Source organism: Corvus moneduloides, chromosome Z, assembly GCF_009650955.1.
Source record: "Corvus moneduloides isolate bCorMon1 chromosome Z, bCorMon1.pri, whole genome shotgun sequence".
NCBI classification, from domain to species: Eukaryota; Metazoa; Chordata; class Aves; order Passeriformes; family Corvidae; genus Corvus; species Corvus moneduloides.
In genome coordinates, this window is record NC_045511.1 from 47504366 (window position 1) to 47511918 (window position 7553).

Genomic DNA, 7553 nt, shown 5'->3' on the forward strand with positions numbered 1-7553 from the left:
GATTGCTGAATGCCTTAATGTTTCAGTTTGCAATGAAATCCTAACCCTACTATGCCTTAAATGGTTTTCTGTTTGAGTGAAGAGAGTTCACACAGTTCAAGTCCTAAGGTTACATTAGTAAGGCAATATGTTGAAAATACAAAGGCACAGTGTCTCTAAATAAGCTGTACTGATTCCGTGCTTGGCATACATAACTTTCAGGGTCTTCCATACCTAAGTACTTCAGTTCTGTCTTTTAATGATTAACTGATTGATTCATTTAATATCATATTCATTCTCTTACAGATGTGAATTAGCATACTTTTTTGCTAGAGCTTTACAGGATGCACTAATAAATCTCAAAAAATAATGAGTATAGATGTCATGGAAACCAGTCTGGAAAAATATTCTTCATCACACAACTTATGTTGTAGGACTGAGTAAATATTTGATAAATCAGAAAATGTTAAATTTTCCAGCATTCTCTTACCTCTGTTAAAGTGCAAAAATAACCCCTTTCTTTAAAATTTATAGGTTTATTTTTTTCATTTTGCACAGTACCACAATATGAAATGAAGACTAATGTCAGCCCTTCTATTAGACATGCCCACACCTGCAATAACAAAGTTCCGAATGCAGCAAAACCCACCTGATTTCAGATTTGCTTGCAGTTTTTGTTGAATTTGTTGGTTTCAGTGACCAGTGCACAAAACGGAGCAAGTTTGAGAAATTTCTTCACAGTCATTACATACCGAAGTGCTTAGAGGTCCAGGAGCTGGTGATTATGCTTGGGAACTTGGTAGCTGGTTTTGGCATTTCACTGGTGGTGAACAGAGAAAGAAATCTGGTGAAAGACGTGAACATTTCTGTGCATCTCCAGAGAACTAGGATTGGTTTCCCTGGTTTGGAAAGGAATCCTCCAAAATGGCAAAGAAATAGTAAAGATGTCCTTTCAGACTCCATATTCCAGAAGACCAAAAAATATTTAACAAAGTAGTGCCAGCATTTCATTTTTGTGGACATCACATATATTTCACACATATTAAAGTCTTTGTTTATTATTTATTTTATTTCTCTTGGCAGAAAGGTTTCACAGACAACATACAGAAATTATCAACCTGAGTTGGTCCTGACAGAAGACCATCCTCATCTTACTATGGGAATTACAGATATTGCATTTTAATACACTTTCTATTCATATTCAAGACAACTATTTCAATTTTATATAAAATTGAGAATGAAAATTCAACTTTGTCATAGTTCACCTTATTATAAAAATTCTTGCTCATACTGTTGTCTTACTGAAGCATAAAACAATGTTTGGTTCAGGCAGTACTACCCGAAGATTTTTGACTAAAAGTAGCTAAAAACCTGGCATATGAAGCTGAAATTCAAGATCCTCTTCAAACCCGTGTTCATGGAGTCAGTTGTTGTATGGTGTGGAACCAGCTGTTGCTGGCCTCTCAAAATAGGGCAGGGGGGGGAAATGAACAACTCTATTACTTAGTTATACATGCCACTTAATAATCCTATTGCACATGGAGTTGGGCCCATACCCGAGAATCACATTACTTAGAAACTAAGAATAGGAAATATCTTTATTCCTTCTAGAGAGGAGGCTGCCAGAAATCCTGTGGTTGAATGCCCTGGAGAAAGCAAGAGTTTTTCAATGTGCTCAGAGGATTACAAATAAAAGACAGAGGCAAATGCTATACTCTCCTGAGCAGTTATTGATTGGCCGATACACTTAAAGGATAAGGACTGCGTCCTGCAGGCCACAGACCTGAAGGCAATCATATATAAAGAAAAGAAAATCCTGTCCTTTCCAGAGCTTGAATAGGGAACACATACGTGGGTGCTTCTGAAACAGGGCTTTATTAAGAGAGTGGAAGCACAATATTGTGAAAGCCAGGAGGCTTAGTCATCAAGGACAGGTGTATATGTCACTTAGACAACCCCTTAAACAATGTACTTGGAATTTGGTAGATGATGCCTGAGTGAATTGAGTTGGGTGAGGGTTTTTTATAATAAATATCTGATTAATTACCTACTATTTAGAAGACTAAATAAAAGACGTGGAGGATATTGTTTGCTTAAAATTAAGCCAGATCTCAACTTTTTTTTCTTTGGGGAGGAGTGAAAGGGGCAGGGACATTGAATTTTTACTTCTTATTTCTAATGTTTTTCTTACATGGAGATTTATTTTGGACAGAATTATCTACCCCTGTGTAGCCTGCTGTCATTGAAAAGTGTGCATATATATATTTGAACAGAACAAACCCCTGAAACTTCTGTGTTATCTGAGCATACCTCATCATTTGCTAATTTATTGCTGTTTTCATATCCAATTTCCTTCTCTTCTTTTACTCTTCAGAACTCCCATCATGCCTGTCTGGATATTCAGCTCCTTTGTCTCTCCGTAAATCAGAGGAGCATAAGGCAAATATTTTTGTAGTACTAATATAGACTTAAAACTGACCAGTCCCTTAAAAACTGAGCAATACCAGAACTCATGAAGTGCAAATAAGCATAGAGAGGAGCAAAGGGAACAATAAGCTAACTAAAGAGAGTAGTATTTCTGCTCTTTCTAGCAGGAATGACGCAAAGGTAGAATTGGGCACCAGTGTGCATAAAAGAAAAATATGAATCTTCCAAAACTCTTCCTGCTAAAGTCCCATCCACTGTCACACCTCCCATCTCACAAAAAGAAAACAGGTCCGATGGAGGAAAAAAAAAAAAAAAAAGCCAGTAACAATTTAACAATCCCCCATTAAAAAAAAAAGAAACCAGGAAACCAAATGTGCTGGTTTGGGCTGTGGAGCAGTTCATTTTCTTCACAGTGGCTAGTACACATGTACTAGATTTGTACTGAACACAGGGCTGATAACACAGAGATGTTTTTGTTTTGCTGAGCAGGGCTTTCACAGAGCCAAGGCCTTTTCTGCTGTTTGTACTTCCACACTGGTGAGGAAGTTGGGAGTGCATGGGAGGCTGGGAGGAGACACAGCTGGGACAGGTGACCCCAACTGACCAAAGAGATATTCCAGACCATCCAGACCATATGACATTGTGCTCAGTACATAAAGCTGTGGGGAAGAAAGAGGAAGGGGGGAGCATTTGGAGTGATGGCGTTTGTCTATCCAAGCAAGCGTTACGCATGATGGGGCCCTGCTCTCCTGGAGATGGCTGAACACCTGCCTGCCATGGGAAGCAGTGAAATAATTCCTTGTTTTGCTTTTCTTGTGTACATGGATTTTGTTTTCCCTATCAATGTGTCTTTATCTCAATGCATGGGTTTTCCAGCTTTTACCCTTCCCATTCTCTCTCCGATCCCTTTGGTGGAGGATGAGTCAGTGGCTGCCTGGGGCTTGGCTGCTGGCTGGGATTAAGCCACAACAAACAAAAGGCAAAATGAACAAATAAACCCAACAAAATTTTAGTTCTTTGAGTAATCTTTTCATTATGTTGTGAAATGTGTTACATAAGAAAAAAGCAATTCTGTCTAGGTGAGGAGAGAAGAAAATTCTTTTTCCCCTGCAAATTATTTTCTTAATGTTGTGGGTTTGCTACTCTTTGCAGAATATTTTACCTGGTTTTCATCATAAGGAGCTGATTCAAAACAGATTTCCTATGGAGAATATGTAATTATAAAGCTAAGCTAAGTATTAAAAAATGGAAGCAATCCATTTTGAGGACTCCAATTTATCTGCAGGATTTAAATACAGTTGAAAATGTTGTAAGTTTTTATATGCAAGTAGCAGGAGACAAAAGAAATAAAGATAAACTGATGCACAAAGTGAGAAAAGTCTTTAGCATATTAAGCCAATTCAAAACAACATGGAAGTAATCTGAAGTCAGTCAGCAGGCCAAATAAATCTTCATAGAAGAAAACTACAGATTAAATCTGAGGCAGTTTCCAGAATGGATGATGATAGATGTAATGTGTTTACATCAGAGTCTGTGAGATTATAAGATATGAAATAATTAGTCTTGGTTAAACCTCAAAAGATTTGGAGGTATATTTTTAGCTAGAATAACCATCAAAATTTTGGCTACTTTTCCAAATCTTCTCATCGTTTCAAGAAGTTGACAAACAGAATAAAACAAAGAAAAAAAGCCCTACTCAAATGAAGAATATACACAGAAATCCTTGTACTTTCTTATTTCAAGTTTCTCCTTCCCCCTGTTCTATTTGCTAATGCTTCCCAGAGGTACATAAAAAGTGATAAAGACTCTATCATTTCTTTAAACACCTTGATTCCTAGGTAGTATCAAAGTGATGGATGTTTATATGCATGTCCTTCTTCCAGAATAACTAGGTCATTTTCAAAACTTCTAGTTAGGGAAATATGTGTGTTATCACTAAATATATTGATATATGTAGACAAAGTGGATAGTTGATCTTGAAGAAAGTAGATAGTTGAGGAAAAGAAAAACATTCAAATTTTGACATGATTCCTTTTTAGTGGGAAGGAGGGAACAGGATTGATCCAAAAAACAGCAAATGCTTAACTTGTTCTCAGAAAATGAAAATGCAACAAACTGTTATAAATAGAGCTGTCCAGGGGAGAAGGAAACCAGATGGATTGCATGTTCTGCATCTGACTGACTAATGGGTAACACATGGGTGGTGCAGGTAAGGCACCAGCACAGTAGGTCTCCTGTTAAATGTGCAGTTAGTCCCCTACAGGCTGCACCTAGACAGGATTGTGATTAGAAGTCCTGGCTCCCCAACTATTCTCACAACATATTTTTGCCCAGAATGCTCTCAGCTTTCCTTTGCTTGGATATCCAGGTTTTACTCCATTACAGAGCATGGCTTTCATGGATTCAGATAGAGGAATTTGTTCTTTGTTACTTGCAGTAACTCAGCTGAGTTTGGGACAGTAGCAGGAACTAAAGGGAACCAATAGGAATCTGAGAATTTCAAGATTGTGCCCCTAGAGATTGCCCCTATATTTTTTGTAGTGAATGGGCTTGGAGATGCTAAAGGAGTTTTATCCACTCCTTTCTCCCCCAAACATCTATCTTTTTTCCCTTTCTGGGGTACAGGCTTTGGTTACTAAATCTCCAGATGGGGTTGTATGTCTGCACTTCACACTATCTCTGCATTTTACTGTGTGGAATGTAGACTATCTCTCTGCCTAAAGTAGAGCTATAGGTACTCCAGATAACATTGGTCCTTCCCATTATCTGTATTTGTGTTTGACATACTTGCCAAAGCTTGTAGCTGCCTCCTTTTACTACTACCCAAGAATATCTTGCAGGATACTTTATAAAAAATGTGCTCGTATACAGGACAAAATTTGTGTACTTTGATGGCTTATTAATTTCTCTTTACAGATAAATGCTGTATTTGCCCAATATTATGATTGCTGGGAACATCCAGCACTGTCTATGTTTTACTCTTCTGTTCCAGCTGGAACTAGGTGAACTTTAAGGTCCCTTCTAACCCAAAATGTTCTATGATTCCATGACCAGTTGCTCTGAATTATTCTGTGAGTTATTCTCTCCTACTGCTATGTAACAAGCTTAGGGAGATTAACATGCTAAATTCAATGCCTAAAATCAGTCATGTAAATGTTGCTCTTAGCACTATTTCTGCTGTAAATTATGTAAAGCAACTGCAAACCTGGTATTTTTCACATGCTCTCAAAGTACTTTGTGTCGGCAGTGAGAATGACAGCTTCCACTCAGAACAGGAGGCCTGCTGGATGCATCTGCTGTAAAATCTAGGGAAACACCTCAAGCTGGAAAGAGAGGAGCCCTGGTAGGAAGGAAAATGCAGGCAGCAGACAAAAAACCACTGACAGTTTCCATGAGCAGGAAAATGACGTAAGCTTCAAAGTGAGGCCGTGTTTAGAGCCTGCACGTATTTCCATAGCTGTTGCCAGATATCAGTTCTAGGAATCTGTAAACAGCAAAGACCACATCTTAGTTTTGGCTTTGCTAAACAACCCTTTCCATGACGTCTTTAAAGGACTAGGAAGGAACTTGAAAAGTTTAAAGGGGTTATGGTACGTGAGCATATTCTCAAAGTATCTAGCAGCAAAAGCCACAAATTTAAGCATGTGAGTTAAAGTAGAACTCATGATTTCAAAGTGAAAGAGGATATGCAGTCCATTGTAGCCAATTTAAAGTTATTTTTGGTGAGAGGTCTACTTTGATTGCACTCCTGGATTTACTGTTGTTGCAAAACATGTGTTCCATATTTTGCACATCTGTTTTCCCAGATGCTTAAAATCTACCCACCAGCCAGACACATTGCAGAAAAAAATTCATCCTCTGTAGGTAGAAAATGTGACTCTATTCTTTAATATATAACATTATGCATAGGTTTTATTTATTTATACTTTCCATCACCGAGCATTTTCTTGGTACTGACTGAAAATTTCCATTGTGAATTATTGTAAGTGTAATTTTTTTCTACTTCTAATAGCAGAGTTTCAGTCGAAATCAGTGACATCTATCAAGATGGGATCACAGGTCTATGTACTCTCTGCCATGAGTGCTGTACAGTTGTCAGGTTATCTGTTAGACTCTTGAAAAAAAAGCACAAGGAATTAAAATTGTCAGGAGTTGCAAATAGGTGAGGTACAAAGTAAACAGCTGGATTCTGAGAGGGCTTTAACACATGTGAAACGACTTGTGTTCCTGAAAAATCTTGAAGAGGCGGAGGATGCATCCAAATGGTCTTTATGTAGAACTTTACCTAACAGACAATAAGAGGGCTCATTCAGTTTAGGAATATTCTAGGTGAAGCAGCCTTGTGAATTGTACTGTCCATGTCTGTAGCACAGCTGCATAGTGGTGGCATCTCTCCAGGCTTCAGACAATTTTTGCCAATTTGTGTAATACTCAAGCACCAATTCTGTGAATCACTGGCGGCTGACTGGAGGCTAAGGGAATTTCATTTCTCACTGTCACTCACTTGAAAGCTAGTCCTGACCGTAAGAGTATTCCAGTCATAGGAAAAAGTAACCACCACAATAAAAGGCTGAACAATCATTTGTGGCTGATTTTGACTATTTTCTGAAATAAAGAGAATTTGGGAACAAAACTACAACAAAATGTATGTTACTAATTTATAAACTACAGAACAAAAGTGCCACATTCTATTCTTTCTATTCTTTTTATTCTCATTTCTTTTTGTCATTTTTTGCAGGTAAATATTCATAAAATATTTATCAACAGTCTCATTATTTTTAACTAGAATATATTATGGAGACAGCTGAGAAGCAAAGAATTTTCTGTCAGACTGTAGTTTGTCTTCAAATGCAGTGTATACTGCCTTCATTACTGAGGGATTATTTTGCTTTTCAGGATCAGTGTGAATAATACCTAATAATAACGACCCATAATATCTGGACCCAGGCCACTAAGGACTGCATTAACAGCCTTCTACTTTTTTAATATTTTTTTTTACCACTTCTCACAGTCTATATTGTTCTAATTTGTCTGATATTTTAAATATTGTATGATTGATTTAACACTCCTTTCCAAACAGCGCAGAAAAGGCTCCCAGAGTTCAATGATTTTTTTCCCAGGACTGGTGAGATTAGCCTGCTGAGGAC